At 46.2% G+C, this 15,538-nt stretch overlaps 1 protein-coding gene across 1 annotated transcript in view; it reads left to right on the plus strand.

The window, feature by feature from the left end:
* The first annotated feature begins 4,749 nt into the window (after positions 1-4,749).
* Positions 4,750-15,538, plus strand: part of NCOA1 (nuclear receptor coactivator 1) — a 190,207-nt gene continuing 179,418 nt past the window's right edge. The window contains exon 1 of the mRNA XM_074820336.1: positions 4,750-5,043. The gene's annotated coding sequence lies outside the window, so the exon portion shown is untranslated. The remainder of the gene's footprint in view (positions 5,044-15,538) is intronic.

Consider the following 15,538-nt stretch of genomic DNA (forward strand, 5'->3'; position numbering starts at 1 on the left):
CCAGCTGTGTCATTAAGTCGTCCAGTGTTATAAGGAACAAGATATTTCTCCTATGAAAGATAGGAATTAATAATAGTAACAATAATAACTTAAGTACATAAATATAAACACATTATTAATCATTAACAGAAATCAGCCCATTAATAATGCTTCAAAGCTCTCTAGGAGAGGAACTGTAAGAAACTGAGATTTCCTCTATATTTAAAATTTGGCCACTAGTCCTCTATCTTTATTAAACAAAAAAGCGATTGTTTAGGAAAAAAATCTGTTGCTATTTTGCATGGCTGTCCCTCTTTTGACACCATCTGTGGTCAGATTAAATGCTGAGATCTGAATCAACATCTCTGCGCTTAATCTCTTGTTGATTCTGCAGATCGAGAGGTAAAAAAAAATGATTACAGAGGGTTGGCCAGTCGTACAAGTTTGAGTTATGCCAGTGCCATCCTAATGAATTTCTTAAGTTAAATGTAAATATGACCCTGGAATGTGGAAGCATACATTTTTGCTCTCTGAGGTCTAATAAAAACACAAAAGCTTTCTGTGTGGTTCAACATGGCATTAGAAGTGCTTTGTAACATACCCCCGGACCCTCTGCAGCTTCTGAAGCTGAAATTAAAGTATGCTGAGTTTCCTGCAGGACATTAAGTGTTTTCCTTCTAATTGTTTACAATTTGCTCTCTGCTGTGCCTGTGCTTGGAGCCGATACCATAAAAAGCCACTGACAAATCCAAACCGGTCGCTTTGCAGCCGGGAAAGCAGAAAAAAACGTGCGCAGGGGGCTTCTCTACTGACAGGCAATAACTCCGCGGTAAGAGACCCAGCAAAGTTACAAACCACATAGTTTTGCCCTTGCATCGAGCATAAAATAGGTCACAGCAGAGACACGCTGTGGCTTTAAGTATTGCCCGGCCTGAGCCGGATTATCATTAGGTTACGTAACTGCTGATGAGCTGCTTTTCATTAAGGCTTCCCCGAGTGGTGCTGGGAGCAGGCGCTGCCTCCAACAACCATCCTGGGGAAGGATTTCCTCACCGCTCTCCTCCCTGCAGTCTGCAGCTAGGCCAAGGTGCTTGTGTGAACCGGCGTGGGCTAAAAGTTGGTGCCTGGATGTGAAACAACTCATTAACCTTAACGGGGTTGTACGTTAATTTTGGCTAAAGCATGTTTGCAAAGTTGTAAAAGTAAAAGGTGTTAAATCAGTGTGTTAAAAGCGTCCTGCTCTTGGCTCAAAGCTCTTTTTTTAGTGAAATGCATCCTCTGCTGTGTAAAAAAACAAACCTTCATATCTTTCGGTGGTCTTGAACGCTAGAAAAAGACTGTCACACAGGAAATGATGGCACAATGCTGCAGCGACAACATAGCACACCTGCACCTGAGGCCTGAGGAGATGGAAAAGAATTAAAACAGAGCTGATTTCAATCATATTCTCATGCGTGCTCAGAAGTACCACGCAGTGTCCAGGTAGTACCTTCAGGTATCAAAGTGCTTATGTCCATTTCTCTGTCTCATCTCAGGATGAGCTGGAGGACAAGAGATGTTCATCCTCAGGTCTCAATTGTTCTACGTGCTGGCTTTTAGCTGTCGTAGGAGCTGAGAGAGATGTTTCACTCTCTGGAGAGACCTTCCTCCTCTGAGCTCTCTGGCTGCCCATGGGGTGGACTGGCTCCCTGCAGGTAGACGCATGCTGCAATCTTGGCGACCTGTTAGTCCAGATGACATCAGCAAATGCCATTCTTGTACCCTTCTCCTGCCATTTGCTCCTCCTGGTGCTCCCGCACCCAGCATTCCTATTCAACCCCCCCATTTAGACCAATCTTAACATTTCTATTACATTTTTAGGGGATAAGTAAGTCAGTAGTAATGGAGGAGCTTGGCACTCCTCAAGGGCTCAGCATGAAACAGAGGCAAGCCTATATTCAGAAGTTATGTGGAGCTCTAAAGAACCATATGCGTACTAAGTGGAGGCAGTATTATCATCAAAGAAATTATTTATTGCTTATTACAACGCTGAGTTTGGCCAAGAAGCTTTAAAGAACTGCATACTATTAATTTTGCCTTCTTAGATTAACGACTGTACTGTGGCTACTTGTGGCTTACAAGAAACTCTTAAAATAGGCTGCTTCATAAACAGAAATAAAGCCTGAAAACGGCCTTTAGCCTGAGTAATTTGTATGGAAAAAGGGCTACAGGTGGCAGCGTCACACAGAGGGTTTATGGCAGGGAACAGGACAACCAAGAGACCTGGACACTGTCTGTTTTGGTTGGTGATTCCATTGCTCACTTGCTGCTTGACCTCTACTTAAACCTCTTAAACACTGCTTTGTGTATGTAAAATGAAGATAATTATATCATCTCGTTTTAAAAAGTGCTCAGGCTAGAAAGATCTAACAACAGTAAATTATTTGTCATTTGAAGTCAACTGGAAATTAAAGCTGCTTTCAGATAAAGTCTCACCCACCGTGGTATCACTTACCTGGTGGGAGAGGCCTTTGTTTTGGATTTAATTCTAGGAAGTTTTGAAATAATTTCATTTTGCTGATGGATTTAATTTTTATTTCGTGTGTATTTCAATGAGACGTTTAATCTTTTTCATAATACGTTTTGAAGTCTCATTCATTTAAATTGTCAAAGCCTGACAGCTCTGTAATGTACTTAAAACCAGCATTGTTTATACCTGCATTCCATTTAACAATTAACTTGCAGATTAAAGTAATAAAAATGGTTTTATACTTCTCAGTGCTAATATCACTGAAAATTTACAACGTCCCTACCGCATGAGATTAGCTCATATATGACTTTCTCGTGAGGAATTCATGGAGGGGAAATATTCTAACATCAAGCTTTGTATTAGTCGTGAAGGCTGAGCGTTTTCTGCCTGAATAAAACCAAAGTGGGCATAGCCTGCAGAGGCAGTGGAGAGCTGGCAGCTCAGGAAGACTCAGGGACTTTTACACAGCTCCCTTCCCTCGCTGCTGCCATGAAGTGAACAGGACCAGAAGGAATCTATTAGCACTTCCACCTAGATGTGTTGCAACAAAGGGTCATGCAGCAGCATGCAGCGGCTGTTAATGCTGCCTCAGCCCCTACCAAGAATGCAATTAAAGGAGAATCAGAAGCATTCCTTCGTTACCTCGTGGACAGTGTGAGTTTTGCAGCAGAGGATTTGTTGTGGGTGCGTGATCTCAGGTCGCTGCTCTCCTCTGTCTTGTTTCTCCACCACTTCCCCGCTCATTTCAATGCTTTCGTTCACACGCACAGGCCTGAAATTCTTCTAAAAAAAAGTTCACTATTTGTCTAATTGAAGAGGGACAAAACATACAGCATTTTTTACACTAATGTACCTGCCACTAACCAGGTTGGAATGAATATAAAAAAAGCCCAGGAAAAGTCCTACTGATCCCCAAATGACAGAAAATAACTAACAAGCCTGCAGTCGATATCCCCTGGCACTTCACCTGCCGAAGGGTTAACTCAGGCTTATCCTGCCCCTTCCCTTCACAGGTGCTCCAGAGATAAGGAGGCAGTTATGAAATACAGCTTTCTGGGAAGGAGGGAACATCAGCGGTAACCGTATGGACCCCAAGAAAGGTGCAGGTTTCTGAGGAAGACAAAAATCCAATTCAGATGATGATGATGTGGGTGACCACACCAGGTGGATTTGTGATGTGGTGTGTTTGACTGGGCCTTTTAAAGCCATTTTGTTTTGTTGTAGCACAGGCACTGTCAAGCCCCTGAGGAATAAAGAGCCCCCATGGAAGAAAATGAGCCACCTGAAGCTCTGGTTTATTTTAACTATTCAACCCATTGAGTTGTTTTGCCTCATGACACATGAGGTGTTTGGGGATTTCACAGTTCCACTGAGAGGATGAATAATGTAACCAGACACAGCCTCAGTGCGATAAAATAGTTGACAGAGCAATTGTGACTGTTCCATGTGCGGCAGCTTTGCGTGGAAATAGCCAAAAATGACGGTGATGAGACCAAACAGCGGGTCAAGGTCTGCGTGGGACCATCTATCACCCCATGCTGCTTCCTGAACTTCATTTTGGTGTTCCCGGCTGATCCGAGGCACATTTCAGCCTTTTTGATGCCTAGATGGAGAACGTTAATGCAAGATGAAGGCCTTTAAATCTTCCTTGAAGCCTGGTAGGGGAAGGAGATTGCGAAACAAAACCCCACAGGTAACTTCCAGCGTAAAATGCCTCTGCTCAGTGACAGCAGCCGCTGCTGGGTGAGGAAGATGAAGAGACCCCCGAGCCCGGCGGAGGCTTCTTCACCTTGGTGGGCGGCACGGGCTGGTCCCCGAGAGCTGGGGCCTGGGTTTGAGACGGCGGGGCAGCCGGGAGAGGCCTCCCCGTGCCTCGGCCTGGGGAGGTGTGAGGGGCGGGGGAGGCAGGCCCGAGGCCGAGGCCGCTCCACCGGAGCCCCCCGGGCCGCGGCGGACAGGCCCCGCCGCCCCCCTCTGCCGCTAAGATGGCGCCCGCCTCCCCCTGCCCCTTCCCGGGGCGGCGACGGAGGGGACGCGGCCTCCCCCCCGCCTCCGCGCTGCCGCCGCTCGGGCCGGGCCGCGGCGAGAGGCCACGGGGGGAAGGGGAGGGAAGATGGCGGCCAGCAGCGACTGAGGGAGAAGGAGGAGGAGGAGGAGGAGGAGGAGGGGGAGGGATCCGGGCCGGGCCGCGGCGGCCTCCTCCGACACCGCCCCCCTCGTCCTCCGTGCCCAGCTCCGCCCCGTCCCGCCGGGAGGGAGAGCGGCGAGCGAGCCGGAGCCCCGCAGCCGCGCCGCGCCGCCCAGGCAAGGGGCCCCGGCTGCCCGGGAGCCCCGCAGCGGGAACCGGGGCCCCCAGCAGCGCCCGCTGCCGCCACCGCTCTGGTCACCGCGATCGCGGCGGGGGCTGCTGCCAACCGGCAGCAACCAACACCCCCCCCCCCCCCCGGGGCCGCCCCCGCCGCCTGGCCGGGGGAGTCGCTGTCGCGTTGCCCGTTGAGCTCCGCGGCCTCAGCCCCGGCGGGGGGAGGCGGCTGTCACCCAGGCAGCGGCGGCAGGTGAGTGGCGCCCGGCCGCGCCGCAGCTGGCGGCGGGGCGGGAGGGACGGAGGGCGGGCGGGCGGGCCGGGGTTGAGGCGGGGGGAGGCCGGTTGGGGCTCCCCGCTGCCCCGCCGCGCAGGGCGGGGGGGGGGGTGTGTGTGTCTGGCGGGACCGGCCCGTCGCCCCCGCCACAGCCCCCGGCCTGTGGGGAGGCGCAGCTGTCACGGCGGGGGGACGGACGGACGGACAGACGGACGGGGGACGGCCCGGCCCCCCGCCCCGGGCTGCCATGGCGGCGGGCGGAGCGCGGAGGGGCGCCGCGGCCTCCCCCCCCCGCCCGTCCTCCTTCCCCCGCGGGGGGCTGAGGAGAGCCGCCCCGGGGGACCCTGCTCGGCTGAGCCCCTCCCGCCTCGGGCTGTTAAATCCCAGCTCTCCCTCTCCTTAAATATCCCCCACCCCTTATTATTATTAATTTAAAGTTGATTTAAAAAGTGAAAAAGCAGTTTTCCTCCTCACACCCCCCCACACCCCAGCCCCTTCCCGGCTGGAAGATGGCTGAGGGGAGGCAGCGGGGCCCGGCCTGCGGGGGCCCGCGGAGCCCCCCCACTCCCCCGGGGCAGAGAGGACGCTCCTTTTAGTGGCGTTTTAGGTGACAGTTCTTTGTCTGCGTGTGGCATCGTGTCCCCCGTGTCCCCCTCCTTGTGTATCTGTGTCCCCCAGAACCACCCCCCGACCCCGGCGGGGCGCTTGTAGTTGTCAGCGGAGGCAAGTAAGTTCAGCGCGAAGGCAACCGGTCGGTCGGTCAGGGAGAGCCGGAGGTGGCCCCGAGGTACCGGGTGGGTTTTGGGGCCGTGGGAGCGGGGAACGGCTGGGTTGTCGGGCAGGGTGTGTGGGGAAGCAGGTTCCTCCGAGGGGTGCCTGGGCTTCCAGGCTTGGGGGGGCTCTGCAGGAGGCTGGTAACGAAGCTGGCGTCCGCCTCCCCGCTCCTAGCTGAGCACTTGCCCTAAATTTGCTTCATTTCTTTCTCGGAGACACGGACCGGCAGCAGATTGCAAATAATCCCAAATACCTGATGGTGCATATGCAAGTGGTAGCCCCGGTTTGTGCAGCGGGGGGGCTGTAGCCTCTGGAATATGACATTTAGTGGTAGAAAAATCTGTTGCGGAAAGGCTGTTTCCTTCCGATGTAGGTTGCTAGACACACTCAAGCCCTCCAGTTTCCTAGGTGCGTTTTGACCTTTCAGTGGCTGAGAACTGGGTCGTGCGCGTTGGGTGACGATCTCCTGATTATTATTATTTTTTTTTTTTTTCACCCGAAAGAGCGTGTTTGCAAAGGTGAAAAGGTGTGGAGCGCCGTCTGGGGCTGTTGCTTGCGTCCACTGGAAGCTTAATCAGCGTACAGTAGATATAAGATTTTCACTACCCAAATACGGCAAAGCCAAAAAAAAAAAAAAAAAAGTGACACAGCAAAGTATATTAAAACTGGAAATTTGGACTCGTGTGGGTGGTGCTTGTATGTTCTTCACCCTGTCTCATGGCTTGTATTCTTCGTGTTGCTGGTTTAGACTGAAAAAAAATAAGACTGGGTTTGTGTGGGCTGGCAGGATATGCATATATATGTGTGTGTGTAAAATTTGTGTGTGTATATATATGAGTACAATACCTGGTGAGTTCTAGTAGCAAGATGGTAAATTTATATGAACAAAAAAGATGCTTGGTTGACTTTTCTGGAAACGTGCTGTCCCGTTGCAGTTTAGAGGCGGTGATCTACCTTCAGAATATTTTGGCAGACACGTGTGTGTGTGTTCAGAACTCTTCCTGCTGTGGCCATCAGCTTGCTTATACAAGAGAAAGTAAAAAATATATATTACTTATGGAAGTATACATAGTATTTGGTGCATCTGTAGGTATGGAAGTATACATAGTATTTGGTGCATCTGTAGCTGTATACCTAGACGTCTTGCAGAGCAGCAGGGAGAGAAACATTGTGAACCAGGAAAAGCTGGGTGCAAAGCCACAAATTTGCAGAGAGGCTTGGTAAGCGGTGTAGCATCCGCAGCTTTGCAGCTCTGTTTTGTGAAAATGATTAAAGTTCAAGTTGCCACTTAAGGGGACAAACAGCTCTTGATGGTAGATAATAAACAGTAGTAACTTTGGCAATACTGCACCTGGCTCAAAGCCGATGGGCATGGTGAAATGTTAAATCTCAACTTATTTGCTCAAGATGGGTATCTGTTGTTCGAAACATGTTGCCAAACAATATGGCAGCACAAATCCTTGCTTCCAAAACAAATAGGCTTCCTGAGAGACGAGCGGGGGGTTTGGCTCTTCAGAAGGCAGGCCTTTACTTCTTATTCACTACGGGCCGACTTTGATTTTTGGCATGCGTGTTTTTCCCCGAGCCTTGCCCTCTGATAATGCTACGACACATGCTCACAACTGCATGACTAATTCATACAATTAGTCATACACTTCCACTGTAGATTTATTGGAGCAGTATCACTGTCATTCTCACGTTGTAAAAGTCTGCGTTTGGGAACATGTGCCCTCTGTTGACTTGTCTTGGGTCTCTTGGCATGGTTGTTGAGTGGACTGTTACAAATATTTGAAGTCTTTAGGATTATTAGGCTTACTTAATTATATAAGCATATTTTCAAGGAACAGATCTGCTGGAGATCAGCACCTTGTTGTTTGCTAATCTGAAGGGGGTAATTTGCATGAGACTTTGCAGGGATTGTCAGAAATGAAGGTGTGAGTGCTACTACTAAAAATATCCCGTCTCCTGCATAAATAGCTTGCCAGTTGAAAAACAGTGTATTTTGTATAAGGAAACTATTTATATGACGAGTTATTCTTGTTTTGCTTGGTTGACTGTGTTTCTTTGAAGCGTAGTTCTTATCTCTTTTGATCAAAGAGGAGGAATAAAAAAAAATAGTTTTTAAAGTTAGATTCTGCCTTTAAAGACAGGATTTTAAGCAGGAAGGGCTTGGACTAACAGGTAAATATTTTAACCAGGTATTCCTGAAAGGCCAATGTGGTGTGTAATACCCCGTAGCATGTGGCCGGCGCTTCTACCTACAAGCTTTAATTGCTGGCAGATACAAACAAGCAATTTTTATTGGTGGTTCTATGTTATTTGTATTGCTGCAGCATACAGGAACCCCAGGCACGGATTGGGTTTGCAGTGGGGCAGGAGTGACGTGAAAATGGAGTGAAATGGGCTCTGCTTCCAAAAACTTCCAGTTTAAATTTAAAGGCAGAGGAGCGGAGTTGCGACGGGGAAGCAGCTGGATGGTGGTGGGCCGCAGGAGAGTCGGTAGTCTCAGCTATTAGCAGCCTAAATATGGAGGCTTTTGGGGTTGTTTTTCTTTTTTGTTTGTTTGTTTTTTTTAAATAACATTGCAGCGAACCAGGGCTTTATGGTCTTTTGGGAGGTGGCTGCCTGCTGTCGTGCTGCCGATGCCTGGCTGAGCCCTCTGCCTGCCTCCCCGCTGCCGGGGCTGATCCAGCCTGTCGGGCCGTGCTGCTGGGCGAGGGAGGATTCACAGGAGTAGCCCTGCTGATCGGTCGGAGAACAGCCAGGAGCTTTAACCTCTTCCCCTGGTGCAGCAGGATCTGGAATAGGATGTTTGCCTGTAGCTGCAATATTAAAAATTATGGCTTGCTTGGAAACGGCTTCAACTCTTTGCATACCTAGCCTTGCACATATGAGTCAGGGTGATGCAGAACAGGTTTTTACCACTACGGCAGCATCTCCATGTAAAGTTGACCATCTGAAATGCTGTGGCTTTGCTGTGGGACAAATTTTAAAGCACTCGGAGGCCTAGGCTAGGTATAAAGGATGTGTCAGCACCATGCGCTTTACCTGGACTCCTGTCATTTACAAAAGAAAAAACTGCTGAACTGGTTTGGAGGTTCTTTAAGCCTGAACTAATTCACCTGGCTGGGAATGTAGGTTAGAAACTAGGCTTCGCTTGGCTTTGGGCTAGCGCCAGTACGTTCCGCAGGGAAAACTCAGGCTAAATAGCTTCTGCGCTGATAATCCTGCAATACTGTTCCTACTGTTTCCCCTGAAAAGATAGGTAGGTTCTTGTGTGGTTGACCCAATTGACTGAGAAGCAACTCCAATGCGTCTCGGCACAAGGAGCAGCGGGATGTTTCCCTTAGATGCCTTTGGGTGAGTGGGGGGAAAAAGTGAGGATGGGTTTTTGTGCACAAAGCTTGCAGTGAGAATCCTCACTCAAGTGCTCGGGTCCGAGGGACAAGGTTGCGTGGCCTAAACTAGGTAGATTTGCTAACCAACTTAGGTAAATCTGCACGTAGATATTCTTAAATCTGTTTAAACCTGCTTACTGGTTTATTATGTTCTTTAAGCTGAGGCAAGCTATCCTGGCAGTCGTGTTTAAACCAGTGCGTGTCCACGCAGAGATGTGCTATGATTTAGTGAAGCCCATGCAAGTTGGTGAGTTACAGGAAGGTGATCTAGGAAAGGAAAACAGTGCAGTGAGTATATAAGTCAACAGTTTGCTGCCTTGCCTTGGTCAGTGAACTCTACAGTATCCATATTTTGCTCTAAGGATCCACAAATTGTCAGCTTCTTAAAGCTGATCAGTGGAGGGGCTCTTGGATGTGTTTGCATTTTTCTGCAGAGGGAAAGATCCTTAAGTGTTAGGTCCTGTTTTAAACAAGTGTCAGAAATGTCCCAGTCAAGCCTGATCTTGCGACTAGCTATTTTGGAACACGAATTTTTGTTTTGTCTTATTGTTAGCAATTTATGTTTATTTTTAATTATCTATCATGGAATATGCTACAAAACAAGCTCAAAACAGTGTTTCTTTGGCTTAATTTCCCCCCCTCTTTTTTTAATGTGGCATCCGAAATCCCAAGGGTCCCATTTTTTGGATTTCCAGAGTGTGAAGACTTCAAAAATAAGGCAATATGCCAGGCAAGGCAAGAAATAGGCTTGTTTCTTGTATTTGTATGATGAAATTATGAATGAGGAGCCATTTAGAACCTAAACAAATCAGTAGCTTGCCTTCCTGTGTGGAATTCAGATCCTGATTGTGAATGGAGAGATAAGTTTAGATCACAGCACTACCCTGGGTTCAAATGATATTAAATGGTATCACACATATCAAAATGGTTAGGTGTTGATAAAGTTATCCACCTAATGTTGGTGTTTTCTCCAGTACGCAGCGTATGTTGTCTTTGGAAACAAGGGCCTCAGGAGGGAAAAGAGGTTCCAACCCACAGCACGCTGATTCCCTGTCCAGAAGGTTTCAGAATAGTATTTGCTGTTTCAATAATTAAAAAAAAAAAAAAAAGTAGATATTATAATCTTTCAGTAAAACTGCACCGAGAGTTTAACAATGACAAATAAATATATTTTTCTCTTTTATTTTTCCTTTTCTGTTAACACTGTGTAACTCCTGGATTGAAAAAAAATAGGAGCGAAAAGCCCTGAACTTTTCAGACCATTAAATCAGATTCATGTGTAAATTGTACAAGAGATCTTGCAGCTTGGACTGCTTAACTTCTCTTTCTTCTTATTTCGTGTGAATACCGTACTTGCTACCTATCCTCCCCCTCTTCTTCTCTCCCCCAGAGCCTGTATTTTGCTCGTAATCTGAGAGTTTGCGTCGAGTTTTATCAACATACTTCAGAGATCTTGAATAAGTTGAGAGATTAACTTTTTAGTGGAAGTGCTAGTCAGCCTCTGTCTTTGAAGGTTGTTTTTTTCTAAGAAAAGTGTGACTAACCTGAAAAGGATTTTGACACATGCTTCTGACCAGTTACTTTAAATCATACCGGAAAAATTGTGTGTGGAAATAAACAACGAGCTAGAGTTAAACCTGTTGTAGACTGGGTGTGTAAGCTTGATCCCTTTGTCTTTCATGCATTTCTTAAACGTGATGGCTGACAAGATGAGTTCTGGGTCTTCCCACTAATTCTGTAAACAGCTGGCAGTTACACTACCTGTTTCTTTTTTTATGAGCAGAGATTTCCAAGCAGAGTTTTAACAGGGAAGCTTGGCAGGATGAGTTCACCAGACTTTCTTCCATGCTCCAGTTGCGAATGGTGCTCAGCTGAAAGGTGAATACCAGACAAGTATTATTTAATGATGGAAGATGCTGCTTTAGGATTGAAGGAATTGGACGCTCTGGAAACATTTATAGTAGAAATATTTATAGCAGAACCCAATAGATCCTGCTGCAGTTTTATAAGACTTGTGATTTCAAATTTAAAAATGAAATACTGCATGCACAGTATTGTTAAGGACATGAAACTTCAGTGTTTATAATGTGCTTATATCTCAACTTACTGTAAAGTTGAGCACAAAGTCCCAATGTGTATTGAAATGTAATTAGTGTGAAGCCTAATTTGCCATTGTATGAATAGTTAGAATTTCTTGGAATGGAACTGCTGTGTAAAATACCTCTGTTGGTGTCTCCAAATGTCATTTTAAGCGTGTTGGTTTATGGAGTAAGTGAGAGCTGCTGGTGAAGGATCAGGTAAAACACCCTGTTACACGGGCCTCTCTGACTCACCGGGTAGGAATAAGGACTGAAACCAGCTCTGCCTTTGGCAGCACGTAATTCTTGCTTTCTTTTAAATTAAGGTTATGAAAATTCAGCATTTTAGAATAAGCTTTGTATTTATACTGGTACTCTTTCAACTACATCCTATTGTCCCAGCAAATATTTTTCTATAGGGGTTGTTTTTAAGTGTTCTTTGTGAAAAAACTTCTAGGTGAATTTTCCCTGGGTGTCTGAAACCATGTTCCCAGATTCATATTTTAGTGTAACCGTATTGCCTTCACTGAAGGCATAGTGGAAGTTGTGGGATCCAAGCAATTCTGACAGCTAGATTAATAGTCATGTCCTTAACCTTTAAAACAGTTTACCCAGACTTGACAGAGTTGGCATGAGTTCTGTGTTTTTGAAGATGCAATGGTGATAATCCCTTTGAAGGCCCAAAATAAATGAAAAAAAGCTTTAATGAATTTAAAAATCCCATTGAAAATAGCATTTGGCCTGAGTTTACGCTTTTGTTATTGTTGGAAACGGAAACAATATTGTATATACAAAGCTCGCTGTATGGAAAATAACTATCTGGTAAATATACTTTCATCTAGTTTATTTTTCAAATACAGTGAAAATGGAAAAATACACTACCTAAATTCTATTAATTAAACCTGTTTCCATGTGACATAACGTGATAATTTAATACAGTTTTCTGATACTGTTGTGGATGAAATGTGTTTCAAAACAGCATATCAAAAAAGTACAGTTTGATATTGCAGAAAAGAACCAAAACCTGGGAAGTTCCAGTAAACCAAAAAACTATTTCATTTGTAAAGCTGAACATTCAAAAGTTAGGAAAAACAGATGCAACTGTAATTATAATTTTGTAGCCACATGATATTTTTCTATAGATTCTCTGACTTATTCACTGTATGGTTTGGACTAACAAAGTGGAACGGATTAAGGTTGCACAGATGATCGTGAATCTGTTACTCTATAATTTTTAGTGCTTGGTTTTGCAACCTACTTAATTTTCTTCTGATGTTTTTAGATGATAAGCTGCTTTATGACATTCATTTTTGATGCAAACAGAGCATCGCACATATATTTGGCTACTTTTTGTAACGCCCCTGCAAGACAAAGGAGTATTATTCCCAATTTTGCACTCCTTTTTTCAGGTGAATAAACCAGAATCACAGCAATTGGATAATTTGCCCAAGTAGCAGAGTGTTAGTGAAAGGTAAAAGGCACTTGACAGGTTATTCTCAAGTACCTGCTGCACTCGACTGCTTTGGTTGTATATGTGGATTTATTAAATTGGGTGCAACTTTCCTTGAATTTGTCAGCAAACCTCAAGAGGCTTGGCTCCAGCAGTCTCTGCGTCATCGGCAAGTAGCTCTGATGACAGGCATCTGATGGCTTTCGTTCTTTAGAGCAGAGGTTCCCCAACTGTGGCAGGCATGTGCTCGTGGTATGCAGACCCCTTCAAAACGGGGGTATTTTGTGGTGTGAAGGCAGTAATTCCTGACGCCGAATGTGAGCAAGCTATTGCGGGACACCTGGTGTAGGGGGGTCCTCGTGGTGGCACTCGGGAGCTGTCAGCACCTGCAGAGGGCTGTAAAATTGGGGTTTGCAGGTGTGCTTGCGCTTCTGATTGAGACTGGGGAGGAGTGAGGATGTAGATGGTGGGTGAGGATGTGCGGCGAGTCCTGCCGCGGGAAGCTGGGGCGAGCGTGGAGGATGGGGAGCAAAGGTTTTGGTGCTGGGTGTTAGGGAGGTGGTGCAGCGTCATAGCTTGGTCAGGCCAGGTCGGCAGGGCTGGGGGGTGCAGAAGGAGAATAAACATCATTTTTATGTCCCGGTTCGCGGAGAGTGCTGCGTGCTTTTTAGGTGGGTGGGGACAGCGCCGAGGTTTTCATTTTGGGGTGCAGAAAACCAAGTCTTGTCGGGGAGAAATGTCATCCAGTAGAAGGGTGGGAAGGGAGAATCTGGTTTGGAAGGCCAAGCGTGTGCGTACGTCACTAAAAAAGCGGAAACATGTTGCTGCTGATGGCCTCCAAAAAAACTGCAGCTTTAATTCCCAAACTTAGAACAGCCCTGCTTGTCACTGCGGTTGTTGACTTGCTTATAGGTGTGCGTGCATGGTGCTACGTGCAAGGAGAGCTGGATTCCTGAATTCCTACTCTTGCCACAGGATGTATGATTACAGAGATACCGCGGACTTCTTGAAAACAGTATTAAATAACTTCTGAAGGCTTTTTAAGGAGGTATTTTCAAAACAAGAAACATGGTTTTACTCTCGGGTTTCCTCCTGAATGCTGGAAAATACCTACATTTGGTAATTCATACATTTCGCGTGCAACTGGCAAGCTGGAAATAAACTCTTCGGGGTTTGCAAAAACAGTTTAAATGAATCTAGTTAAACAAGATTTAAGTTTCATTGCAGAGGTTTAAAGTGCAAGGGGAAAATACACAGAACAGCCATTAAAAATTTAAAAAAAGCAACAAACGCCCCAAAGAATACTAGCCTGGAAATGTTTTCCTCCCTCTGTGCTGCCCATTAGTCTGCTGACAGGGGGAAACTTTGATACTAAATCTACCAGACGTTGCTGCAGTTGGGTGTTTGGCAGCGTAGCGCTGTCAGGGCTATTGCACCACTCCGTCTGCCCCGGGAGTCACGTCTTGCTGCAAATTTATGCACCTTTGAGAACTCCTGCTTGTTGAAACAAAGCCCCTCACTGTCCAGAGGCTACTGGGGACTTTTTATAAGTGTAAGCACCATCTCGGGGGAGTAGGAAAGTATTCCCATTTCACAGATGGGCACAGGCTTGTCCAGCTTGCCACGGGGAGATTTGGAGATCTGGTATTTGACCCTGGTATCTGCATATATTCTTTGAACAGTTGGTCTACAGCGTTTAGATTTTGGTTTAAATTGTCTAAATCCAATATAGCAATATAATTTTAATTTGTTTACTAAGAGAGTTCTTCAGATAAGCCTCCCGAAGTGCGAGGAATAAGAAACAACTGCTACTCGAAGACAGAAGAGCTGAGTTTGTTTCAAGCTGTTTAAAAGCCTTCAGTTCAGAGATAAGTGCATATTTTACATCCCGATCAGCAAGTTATAATGAGATTTAGAGCACTAAATGAGCTCTCTCCTAACCCACAGAATGATGCATGTGGCTCAGCGCAGAGCTATTGTTCTCATCAGCCCTTGCTGGTGAAATAATTTAGGAAATTGTGATATGCTGCAAACTGGATTTAATCAGCCAGTAGTTTCCACCTTCAGAAGATGACTTAAGTAGATACAAGGCATTTCTCAATGTCCACAAAGGTTTGTGCAGAAGGAAAGTAGTCCTTGTATTCTTAGCAGTGAAAAAGGGCTATCTGGAACTTCAAACACGTGAACAGGCTGTAGGATTAAGTGTTCTCTGTTGTGATGAGTGGAAGTTATGTCTTCCAAGCGCTGGAAATTTCTAAAGGGCTGTTCTGTTTCTCCATCAGTATTAGATAATGAAAGAGTACAAGTGAGGAAGGGTCATGGTAGAGAATGCAGAGATGGAGAGCTGCTTCTTTCCTATGGCACAGTGAACAGGAGTTGGTCTTTACAAAACTGCTAATAGGATCCTTGTAGATTGCTCCACCCGTGACAGGATGGTCATTGACTGGCGGGCTAGTGTGGAAGTATCGATCATTTTGACTCTAATGTATTTAAAGGATTTGAATTTTTCTTCCGATGGTGGCAGACGTTCCTCTCCTAATCTAGCAGTTGCATTCAGCTGGTTCTTGAAATGCTTATAATGTGGTCTTGAGAGCAACATGTGGTGGAGATGGAGTAACACAGTGTTGTACTTGGGGGAAGACACTGTGATGCTTTGCGAGGGGATTAGATCACTTGCGTGGAAAGGTCAGGCATCAGTGGCTGGAAATTTATATCGTCAAGACTCCTTGTCTGAGCCTTGAGCTCTTTCCATCCCCCTGTTCACAGCAGAT

The sequence above is a fragment of the Strix aluco genome, chromosome 3 (genome assembly GCF_031877795.1).
Source record: "Strix aluco isolate bStrAlu1 chromosome 3, bStrAlu1.hap1, whole genome shotgun sequence".
NCBI classification, from domain to species: Eukaryota; Metazoa; Chordata; class Aves; order Strigiformes; family Strigidae; genus Strix; species Strix aluco.